This window comes from Petaurus breviceps, unplaced genomic scaffold (assembly GCF_028583685.1).
Source record: "Petaurus breviceps papuanus isolate PSGF00001 unplaced genomic scaffold, PetGlider_PUasm1.0 140, whole genome shotgun sequence".
Classification (NCBI taxonomy): domain Eukaryota; kingdom Metazoa; phylum Chordata; class Mammalia; order Diprotodontia; family Petauridae; genus Petaurus; species Petaurus breviceps.
The window spans coordinates 33,593,562-33,605,097 of NW_027185698.1; the positions used below are offsets into that span (position 1 = coordinate 33,593,562).

Genomic DNA, 11,536 nt, shown 5'->3' on the forward strand with positions numbered 1-11,536 from the left:
AATTTCACCCACCCCCCACCTCTCCAGGCAGAGGCTACTGGCAGATGAAACACTTTTATCTTTTCCAGGGAGATAAACATGCACGCTCCAATGGGATTCTTTATTTACAGAAGAAAATTAAATCAGTTTTAACACTTGCATGCTCATGTAAAACATGTGTTGGCTGGTAATTGTTTTGCACTAGGGTTGGTTTCGAGCTTTGCTTCCCTGCAGTTTGTTGTCCTCGGTTTCCTGGTTTCCTGGAGAATTACCCTGGAATTTGCTCTGGCATTCCTGGAGCCCGATTCCCGAGCATACCTTGTGAGACATTCTTTCAGTAGAACCTGAGAGATTGGTGGATTGTAGCGTGTATATGAATATGTTTATGTGTATGTGTGTGTATGCATGCGCATGAGTGTGTATACACGTGCATGCATAGGTATATGTGTATGTGTACATATATGTATGCGCTTCCACTTTCCAAAGTAAACCACTTTCTCCCTTATCGAGGTTGGGTGCTCAGCACTTATCTAGAGATATAAAGGATCAAAGTAATTCCCAGACCCTAATTACTTCGTGATAGACACCCCTCCCTCTCCCTCCTGAGGCAGGGGCATTGTCTGCTTCAGGTTTTGCAATAAAAGAGCAATAAAAAGGGGAGTGCTTTACCCAAGATCCGGGGGATGGATGAGCCAAAGGCGGGCAGCAATCCGAGCTAGAATGAAAGTACCGCACTTTGGTAGAAGCAGCCTCGGGGACCAGCTAGTCAGAGCACTGCAGATTCTTAGGTTATTTAAGGGTTAGGGTTAGGGAGAAAAGCACAAGATTAGACTGGATGCCAGTAGACCTGGGTTCAAATTTCAGCCTTGTTCCTTGCTAGCTGTGTGACTGTGAGCTGCCTCACTTTACTGAGCCTAGGTTTCCTCTCTGTAAAGTGAGGGGCATGGAATGGACTGCTGACCTGAAAGGACCCTTTCTTTTAGAGAAGGGGGGGGTCTTGATTTAAGGGGAGGCAGGATCAATTAGACTTCCAGTTCTGATTTCTATAGTGTCTGGAAAAGTAACCCTGGGTAAATCCATTAATAAATTTCTGGGCACCTACTATGTGCCAGGTGCTGAGAGGTATCTGGGGATGGATAACAGGGAGTGTGGGGCTGAAGAGGGAGCACTGGGAAAGAAGATTTGGTTACTAGACCTGGAATCAAGAAGACTTGAATTGAAATACCACCTCTTACATCAACTAGCTACGTGACTAGGGGCATGGCATTTAACCTTTTGAGCCTCAATTTCCTCCTCTGCAAAATGGGTATACTATCTGTAGAGCCTAATCCTAGGGTAGTTCAGAGACTCAAAGGAAATAATGTATGGAAAGATCTTTGCAAACTTTAAAGTGTAATAAACTTAAAATTTAGAAGTTTTAGGTATTAAGTTTGAAAACGGATCCATTTTGATTGAGGTGAGTGGAAAATCCAGAGAGAGAAATATGGAGCTTGGAGTACTGACTGCTTGGGCAGAAAGAGACAAAGTAGGCCTAAGTGAGGTCTGGCCACTGAAGGTTATTTTTTTTTTTTAAAGAGAAAGGAAAAAAAAAAAGCAATCTGGGTTAAGTAACTTGCTCAAGGTTACATGGCCAGGTGTTTCCGGGTGGGTGCTAAGTGTCTGAGCTCGGGATTGGATCTCCAGGTCATCCTGACACTGGAGCCGGCGTTCTTACTCACTGTGCTACCTGGCCGCCCCTGAAGGTTATTTTTTAAAAATTAATTTAATTCCCCTTCACCCTAACCCCTGTACTTAAATGAGGGTCTTCGACATAGATGTTTTTGTTCCTCCAAATATTCTGATCTCCAAGTTCATCGATCTCAAATACGATGACCTACACTTTTATTCCATCTCATTCACAAACACAGGCATATCACCCACATGTTCCACTTCATGATCAAGAATTCTGAAATCCCTCTGTTCAGTCCTCTGATTACTCAATCCTTCCCTCTGCTTGGCTCCTTGAATATCTATTCTTTATCCCTGTAATAGCCACCCCTCAGGGCTTTTCCAGATTATTACCACTGCACCAGCTTCACTTTCCTCCTTTCCAATCTTGACCCTATAATTAACCAGTTCAACATCATATTGTCCTCTACTCTCAAATCCCTTGCCCACCTGTCCTATTGATGTTCAATGCCTTGCCAAACTCCAACCCTAGGTCAAATCCTGCCATACGTGTCCTCAGTGGTCGATTAGTGCTGCTGACCCTGAAAACAACTAGTTGACTGAGTCTCCTGCAGTTTTATGTTATCTAATCTCCCTGGGGCCCTAACTACCCAAGGCAATCCTTTTTACTATTCCCTAATTGACTATCACATTCCCTAACCAGCCTGTTTCAAACTTTTCCTCTAGTCTCCAGTACCACCCCCAGCCCCCAGGCTCTCAGATCAAACCTTAGTAAATAGAAGCCATTCCTAGTGAGTAGGCTTCCTCTACTTTCCTTTTCTACAATTTAGAATCCTTTAAACCCCCCCCCCCACTCCCCACCCCCCTACATTTTTTTCCTTTACTGCAGTTCCATCCTTTCTGGCTTTTTCTAGAAGCAGATTTCCTCCTCAATCATCCGTCTTCTCTCTAATCTTCACTCTTTCCCTATCCATTTACTTCTTTGTTATCTACAAGTCTGCATGTCTTCCCCACCCTTAAAATAAAAAAGAACAAACCCTCATTTGACCCTAATAATACTAACTCACATAGGACAATGAGGTTTATATCTTTAGTTCATCCCATCCTCTCCACAACTCTGGGAAGCAGGTACTATTATGACGCTCATTTTACAGATGAGAAAAGTGAAGGCCAACTTACTAGCTGTGTAATATTAGGCAATACTCAACCTCCTTATGATTCAGTTTCCTCAGCTATAAAAATGTAAGATCACAGATTTAGAGGTGGAAGGGAAGGTCAGAGGTCATCGAGTCCAATCCTCTCATTTTTTACAGATAAGTAAACTAAGGTACAGAAAAATTAGGTAATTTACCCAGATTCACACAGTAAGCATTTCAGGCAGAGGCTGAAGTACCCTAGCCACTAGGCTGCAGTGACTCTGGGTTTTGTACTAGATGCCCTCTAAGGTCGTTTTCAGATCTAGGTCTATGACTCCATTACCCTATGACTTGCCAAAGGTCACACAGATAGTAAGTATCTGAAGTGGGATTCCAGAGAAGGGTTTCCGGATTGTGGTCTAGCACACCACTCACCAAGTTGCCCATAATCCCCTTAAGCTTTTATCCAATTACTTCTTTTCAAAGCCTAGAAAGAAGACTACATTAATTGCTTACCAGTGGTCTGAATCTCCTCTCTTCTCATTAACTCCTTAGTCCCTTGCACTCTGACTTCCACCTAGTCAAATGAAATTGTTCTTCCAAAGCTATCAACGATTTTCTGATTGCCAAATCAAATGGACTGTTATCAGTCCTCTTTACCTCTTGATTCTGCTGATCATCATTTTCTTCCTTTTACATTTTCTTCTTTGGGGTTTTGGGGGTCTTTCCCCCCCTACTTTACTTGTCAAATACCTATACCATATCATCACCTACTATCTCAAGTGTGGCTGTTACCCAAGGATATATCCTAGGCCCATCTCTCTCTCTGTCTCTGTCTCTCTGCCTCTCTCTCCCTCTTCCTCTCTCTGTCTCTCCCTCTTCCTCTTTCTCTCTCTTTGAGGGTCTCATAACGATTTGGTTTTTAAATGTAATGTTATCTACATTTTCTTGTATTTTTATTTATTTTGCTAATTATTCCCCAATTACATTGTAATCTGGTTCCTGGTAGAACTCAGGAATGTCAAACGAAACATGGGCCCTGTGTTTGATGCCTCAGGGGTGGAGCATAATGGTAGGTGATGGAATCTAAAGAAGAAAAATAACACAGTTCCTGCCCCAGGGTTCTAATATTTCAGGGAATTACTAGAAGGAAAAGTAAAGTAGGAGAGGGTGAAGGATGAATCTAGACAATATTCTCCAGGAAAATTCAAGGATTGTTTTTAGTTGGAGAGATCAGGGAAAACTTTGTGGATGAGCCTTTTTATCAGTTGAGCCCAGATAGAAAAGGAGAATAGGAGGATTTCAATGGGTGGAGGAGAGGAAGGACCACATTCTAGGCATGGGATGCAGCCTGAGTGAATGCATAGAAGGGAAAGAGCACAAAAGAAGATCTAGTGATAGTTAAATCTAGGTCAGTTAGGTTGTATGAGTGAAAAAGAGGAATCATAACCATTTTAAGACATCTTCATGGACTAGTTCCCCAACCGATTTTAGGAAGTCCCTAACTCCTACTGAAAGAGAAGTAAAATATAATGAACTATGTAGAGACATGATAAAGTGGATGGTTTCATCCACTGTTGTAATAACTACTTGTTGTCCTTGGATAATCTAAAAGGACTTCTTTCACAATTGTAAAAAGTATTTGGTCACTTTCCTTTGTCTCCTACCCTTGGACCAGGAATGTTTTCTCTAACTAAATCCTGTCAGTTTCATTACAAATACTCCTTTTTTTCCTCCTTTGGTTGATACCCCTCCCCTTTCTATACCCCATCTTTCCTGTGAAATGCTTTACTATCTTCAATTGCTACAGAATGCTGCTGATTGGTTGCATAGTCTTAAGTAGACATAAAAGATTATAAAAATCGAATTTGTACCTCAAGATGCTGAAACTACTCTTCAGTGAGAGTCGTATTTCTTAGTGTGCTAATAAAGTTCTTTTCTTTCATTTTGGTCTCTTTAAACTCTAGTCACTGGGAGTCCATCCCCCAAATATGCCTCTCTTAAGAGGTCCCTTCCCTGTAATAGTTTAAATTAGTGTGTGAAGTATAGTAAAATAGTGTAGTAAAAAGAGCTTATCCAGAATGTGTGGGACCTTAAATGTCAGGCTAAAAAGTTTGAAGTTTATCCTAAAGGCATTTGGGAGCCATGAAGGTTTTTGAGCAGGGGAGTGAAGGTGTCAGACCTATGCCTTAGGAAGCATATTTTGGCAGATTTGTGTAATGGAAATGCAAATTTAAAGATCTTCCCTGCCCCTAGGCTAAAGTGCACCTGGAGACTGGAGTGGGAGGCTTGTTTTTCAGTTGATACTTTTTGATTGGCCTTTGGGTCCAAAAGGTTGTTACATTCTCTGAGCCAGGAGAAGGCTATATAAGCCCTGATGTGTAGCTTTGTTTTGGGACTCACTTTGAGAAGTGTTCTGTGATTTGATCTGAATTTTGGGAAGCCGTTGTTGAGAGTCCCCCGGCTTTGAAAAACCCAGATGTGGAAACCCAGATGTTGACTGGGTATGGATGTAATGGTTGGACAGTTTGGAAAGCTGTCTACTTGATCCGTTAATGTCTTGATAATTCTGTCTGTATATTTTGAAGTTTGGGGTGCTGACCTTTTTCCCCTGAACAAGGTAAACAATATATGTCTGACTGATTAAAGTAAGCTTGTTAACCCATTTTGAGTTGCTTTCCTTTAACAAAGCAGATCCAAGAACCTGTGGTAGCTGCAAACCCTGAGGACGCTTGGGGTGCTTGCTGCTAAACTTTGTAAGAGTGGTTTGGAGTGGATAGAGACTAAAGATAGGGAGACTAATTAGGGTTCTATTTTGAAGAAAGGAAAAGGAAACCCTCACACAGATGTGGAGATTGAATTAATAGGATTTAGCAGTTGATATTTAAAAATTACTTAAAAACTAGAATGGAGAGAACCATTTGTAGTACTCTAGATAGGCTGGGACTTAAAATGAATCCCAAGGTATGCTCCTTTGCAAGGAAGAAAGGTGTGCCTCTAAGCCAAGGAACTCAGCTGGGGGATAGAAAACAAAGAAACTTAATTTTTAACTGTCAATTATTACCCTGTGGATAAATCAAGCAAGATTTTAAAGTAGGTGTTTAGTAAATACTTATGATTGCTTGTTTATTATTTAGTATACTATGATAAGTTCCTTGAGGGAGGGTCAGGGACATTTTTTTTGTTTTGTTTTGTTTTTTGCACCCCTAGCACTCAACAAAGTTCCCGACTTGACTTGTATTAGGTATTTCATAAGTACGTGTTGGATTTAACTATTAATGCCAGAAACTAGGCCCAGGCCTTTCCCATGCCCCAGATCTGCTAGGCCAACTGAATATCCTTGGAGAATTGGGTGATCCTCTGGCCATATATGGAGAAGAGGGTAGGTATCTTCAAACATTAATTTAAAAAAAGTTTCTGTTCTTCCAGGAGGGAAATAAAGAGGGGTGAGGTTAGAGGGGAAATTATTAATGGGGTGCTATTCCTAAGGATAAGGTCTTCTCTATTCTTTAAATCCAACATATCAGATTTCTGAGGTTTATGACCTTAATGAATTAAGGACCAACTTTTGTAGTGAATGGCAAGAGGGCCCAACATTGTCAACAATATTCTACTCCTTGAATATATTTGAAACATATTTCTCTTACCTAGTCAGTAGGTATGTGTTTTCTCTAGCTGTTTTAGAGCTCTTGACCCTCATGGGGGAGGAGAGGGATGCTGAATCATGAGATGCTGCCAGAAAAGGGCAAGAGAGGAACTCTGAAGATACTTTTTGGTGGGGTGGTGGTTGAATTGACTGGATTTGATATCTGGAAGTTTGGGAGTGAGGAAGAATGAAGAGTCAAAGGTGATTTTAAGTTTTTGAGCATGGGTAAGAGGAAAAACGTTCATACTAGCAGCAGAAAAAGGTGAGTGGGAGCATGCAAAGGTTTCCTAGGGGAAAGGAACAGAGAGGGGGCCTACTGATGATGAGTTCAGTTCTTGACATACTGAGTTAGAGGTGTGGCACTGCGCATAGGTGAAAAAAGTATAGAGATGATCTTAGAAATGGGGTTACACACATGTGTATATAGGTAATATATTATGTGTATATATGCACATATATGTACATAACTATTCCACCCCCCTAGGGATAAATTTCATTTTGGTTTTTGGTAAAACCCAGCACCCAGCATGCCTATTGGTGCCTTGCCAATAGCAGATGTTTAAGAAATGCTGGTTGATTGGAAAGTTCCTACAATATGGGGCTAGAGGCACTGGGGTTATCAAGACAAAAAAAAATCCAAACCTAGGTGGTCTTTGCCCTCAAGGACCTTACATTCTACTAGATTTTCTATTTCATTCATACATATTACAATTAAGCTTACAAAAAGATTGCTACAGATTTCTATTTTGGGTGGAATAGAGGAGGTTCATCTCAATGATCTCTAAGGACCCTTGCAGTTTTAAATCTATGATTCCAAAACTCTGCTGTTTCCTAAGAGGAGGGCAATATTATTAATGCCTATGAAATGACTGGTTGGAGAAATCATCTGTTCCAGTTGGTTCTTACAGCTTATGAGCTGTGTAGACTTTATCAGATCATGTGGGCAAATCAGAGGGGGGGAGGGGAGAGAGAGACAGAGACAGAGAGAGAAGAGAAGAGGAGAGAAAGAGAGAGAGAGAAGAGGAGAGAGAGGGAGGGAGGGAGAGAGAGAGAGAAGAGGAGAGAGAGGGAGAGAGAAAGAGAGAGAGAGAAGAGGAGAGAGAGGGAGGGAGAGAGAGAGAGAAGAGGAGAGAGAATGAGTATGACTAGCTAGCTGATTTCACATAGCTTTTGCATTCATGGCAATGTAGTGGAAAGAACAATGAACTCAGATTCAAAAGACTTAGTTTTTAATTTCTTGTTTTGCCACTTTAGGAAAACCATAACCTCTGTGAGCCTCAATTTCCCTATATGTAAAATGAGGGTGTTTGACAGTCTCTAACAGTTGACATAATTCACATCTAGGATCAAACAAGATAATCTAGTAGAAAAGACTTTACTATCATAAAACTCTATACAAATGCAAGGGCTTATTATTACCTAGTCACCCATTAAGGACGTTCTGCAGACTCTCTGTCTGCCAGGATTAGTTTACAAGGTATCATTTAGAAAAACAGCAGGACCCTGAGGGAATGAAGGCACCTAGTGGAGCATGTAAGGCCTGGGAGGGATGTCATTGCTTGGGGGCCTTAGGCTACTGGGCTAGGGAAGCAGAAACATTGATTATTTAGAGAAAAAAATAACAACTGGGGAGACACTTTTAGGACCAAGGACATCAGAGTTGAAAGGAGCCTTAGAACATAGAGCAAAGAATACTAGAACTGGAAGGGGAAAACAGACTGTTAGGGCTTCTAGGGAGCTGGAAGCTGCTCAAGATAATTTAGTCCAACTCCCACTGAAGTAAAGCAGGAACTTGGAGGGGGAGGGGAGGAGGGAGGAAGAGGCCACCCATAGAGGGGAGAGCAAGATTCTTTCCAATATTGCCAAAGGCTGGCCCTGCAGCCAGTGAAGCTAAAACCCTGTAATTCAGAAAGCACAGGTTCTCAAAGCCCTTTCTTTCTTTTCCTTTTCTGCAAATCACCAGTGCATTCTTGTTTTAGTCTTAGCTTTGAAAGCTCTAGGTAAGTGCCCGGCAGATCTGACTAACTTGTGAGTAGATAGGGGCAGCCCTTTTTAGAGCAGACACACAGTCTAATTCATGCATTCCTGCCTTTGGGAGTTATCAGGTCTTTCTTGAAGTCAACTCTTATTCCTCAGTATTGCTACCGATTCCTTATCTGATTAGTTAAGGAACTTTAATTGGTGATTCCTCCTGGCTGGGACTATTGACTCTTAATATTTTCAGTATCTGATTGCCCTTATTTTCTATATAATCTTTAGGTCAATGGCCCTCTTTAAGTCATGGGGGGTCGGGGAAGCATCTATTTTGGTATCTTGTTGCTGTAGGCAAACAGCGGGACCTCTAAAGAGGTCCAAAGAAATCCAAAAGCAATATAGCTGATGGGAAATGGGGAAAAGACTTTTCTGAACACCCTTCTTAAGTGGAAACCCTGAAGCCCAGGGCTCTACCCTCCAGTCAGCTGGTCCAATCAGAGAGGCAGTGGCTAGGGACAATATGTGAGTCCACAGGCAGATTCAATCTTGTTTTCAATTGAATTGAATTGAATTGAATTCAATCACGAAATTTTCCAGTGATGAGTCCTTTAAAAAAGTTATTAATTTGTCTCCATCGACATAGGAACCTGAAAAGTGTGTTCTGAAAAGTCAACATTGGTCTTTCCAGATTTCTTTGTTTACACATAATCTATTTTAATTGTTTTGTAATCTTCCATTATATAAATGCACACTGCAATCATATGAGGAAAAGACAATGAGAATGAATGCACAGAGAATTCAGAGAGGGACTTAGAAGGGGGGAAGTGAAAGTCTTTGGCTACTTTTTGCCTAGAAATCAATTAATTTAAATGAAAGTAATTGCCAGTTGAATAGAACTGTTTGTATTGATGTTCAATGTTAAGTTTGTGGTATTATATCCATTAAAAAAATTCAGCTGCTGTCCTTTGCAACAAATATTTGGCTTATGTTGAATTGGAAATTCAGAATAGAGTAGTGAATGATGAGGATAAAGTGCCATGGGTATTTTGATAAAATCACATCTCTCCCTCTGCAGTAGAACATAGGACCATAGAATTCTAGAGTGGGTCTGGATCTTAAAGCTCGACAGACTCCATTTTACAGATGAGGAAACTGAGGCTCAGAGACATGAAATGATTTGCTCAAGAAAGTCTTCAAGAGCTACTATTGCTGAAGAAATTAATCTTTCCCTGGTGATCAGTCTTCTGATGATTAGGCTTACCTAGCCTGGCCCCTCTAATGATTTGTGAGCCATTTTCATGCCTTGATGAGACATTAAAGTTGGATTTTTGAAGGACATCATCATCTCATCATCAAAAATCAACAAAAACTCACTTTATATGGTACTTTAAGATGTGCATATTGTCACAATATTTAGTCATCTGCAAAATTCAGCATGGAGAGTGAGCTATGTCACAAATTTTACAATCCTTGTTGCATTCAGTCATATCTGACTATGATCCTCTTTGGGGTTTTCTTAGCAAGGATACTGGATTGGTTTATCATTTCCTTCTCTAGATCATTTTACAGATGAGGAACAGAGGCACACAGGGTTAAGTGACTTGCCCAGGGTCACACAACTAGTAAGTATCTGAGGCGTTGATTTCAGGTCTTCTTGACTGAGACCAAATTATAGCACCGCCTAGCTTCCCCATGTACAATCATACTGACTTTTATTTTATTTTATTTTTGCTTTTTTTTGGGGGGGCAGAGCAATTGGGGTTAAGTGGCTTGCCCAAGGTCACTATCATACTGACTTAAAAACCACTTGGGGATCCCTATCCCCAAATTGCATCAACTTATAGCTGTGAAGCAGTGAAAAGAACACTGGCTTTCTAGTCTAAAGACCTAGATATTTGTTTTGGTCTCTAACACTTATTTGCTGTGCGATCTTAAGTTACTTTTCCTCTCTGGGCCTCAGTTTCCTCAGTTCTAAAATGAGAGGATTCATCTAGATACTCATTAAAGTCCCTTTTAGTTGTAATGAACTTTGACCCTATGGCATGCCTTCTCTTTCCTCTGAGGGAAGATGAGCCCTCAATTTACTTGTTACTTTTTCTTTTTTCTTCTTTTCCCCTAAAGCATATTTCCAGGTGAGTCAGTTCCAAGACAATAGAAAAACCCCCATGGTATCAGCTAGGGAAGGGAGAGGGTATTTCCCGGAGAGATAGACACCAGATTCTTATCTCATTGGGCCATAAAATTTGGTGCTGAAACTTGGAACTGTGTCACTAAATGAAGAAATGAATATGCTAATCCGGCAGCCTAAAATGAAAGTGGTTATAAATTCTAATGCTAATGAAGTTTCTCCAGGTGACTTGGATGTCATTTCTGAGTTACTAGGAAAAGTATCAGGATACAGGATCTGGAGTCCGAGGACCTGGGTTTGAATCCTAGATGTAGTAAGTCACTTAACCTTTCTTGGGCCTTAGTCTTTTGGGTTTTTAAAAAATCTGTAAAATGAGAGGGTTGGACCAATTGGTTGCACAAGCCCTTCAAATAAAGAAATAATGTAAAATGTTAATATTTACTATTTTATTTTTACTATTTACACCTTGCACAGTGCTCCCTCACTCAAATCAAAGTCAACTGCCAGTCATGTCTTCGTCTCCCTGATGTCATGGTCCTCTTCGAAAATGAAGGACAAACATACAACATAAAATGTAAATGAATAAATACAGATGACTTTCTAAACATATTCTATTTATTTTTCTGTGTTCATACAACTCCTAACAGAACATGAACTCTCTGAGGACAAAAACCGCCATGTTTTTCTTTGTTTGTCTGTCCCATAGTAGGCATGCCATAAATGTTTGTTGAATAAATGAATAACAATATGAGGTCATATTTCCATAGCCCCTCCTAGTTTATGAAGCTCTTTGCTCATGACCACTCCATAAGATAGCTAGTGTAAGCATTTTGAAACTGAAGCCCTGGGAAGTTGAATGATGACAAATCAGAAAAACAAACAACTCTAAATTAAAAGACCAGGCTTAACATTTCTGGCTCTGCTACCTTGGGATTATCTGACCTCTAGCAAATCATTTCCTCGAACTGGGTTTCAGTTTCCTCAACTTTATAACATGAGGGTTGG

General features: G+C 40.6%; 1 protein-coding gene across 1 annotated transcript in view; it reads right to left on the minus strand.

Annotated features, from left to right (window-relative positions):
• TMEM128 (transmembrane protein 128) overlaps nt 1-10,095 on the minus strand; it is a 480,334-nt gene extending 470,239 nt beyond the window's left edge. Inside the window, exon 1 of the mRNA XM_069069983.1 lies at nt 10,091-10,095. The gene's annotated coding sequence lies outside the window, so the exon portion shown is untranslated. The remainder of the gene's footprint in view (nt 1-10,090) is intronic.
• Between the last annotated feature and the right edge of the window lie 1,441 nt (nt 10,096-11,536).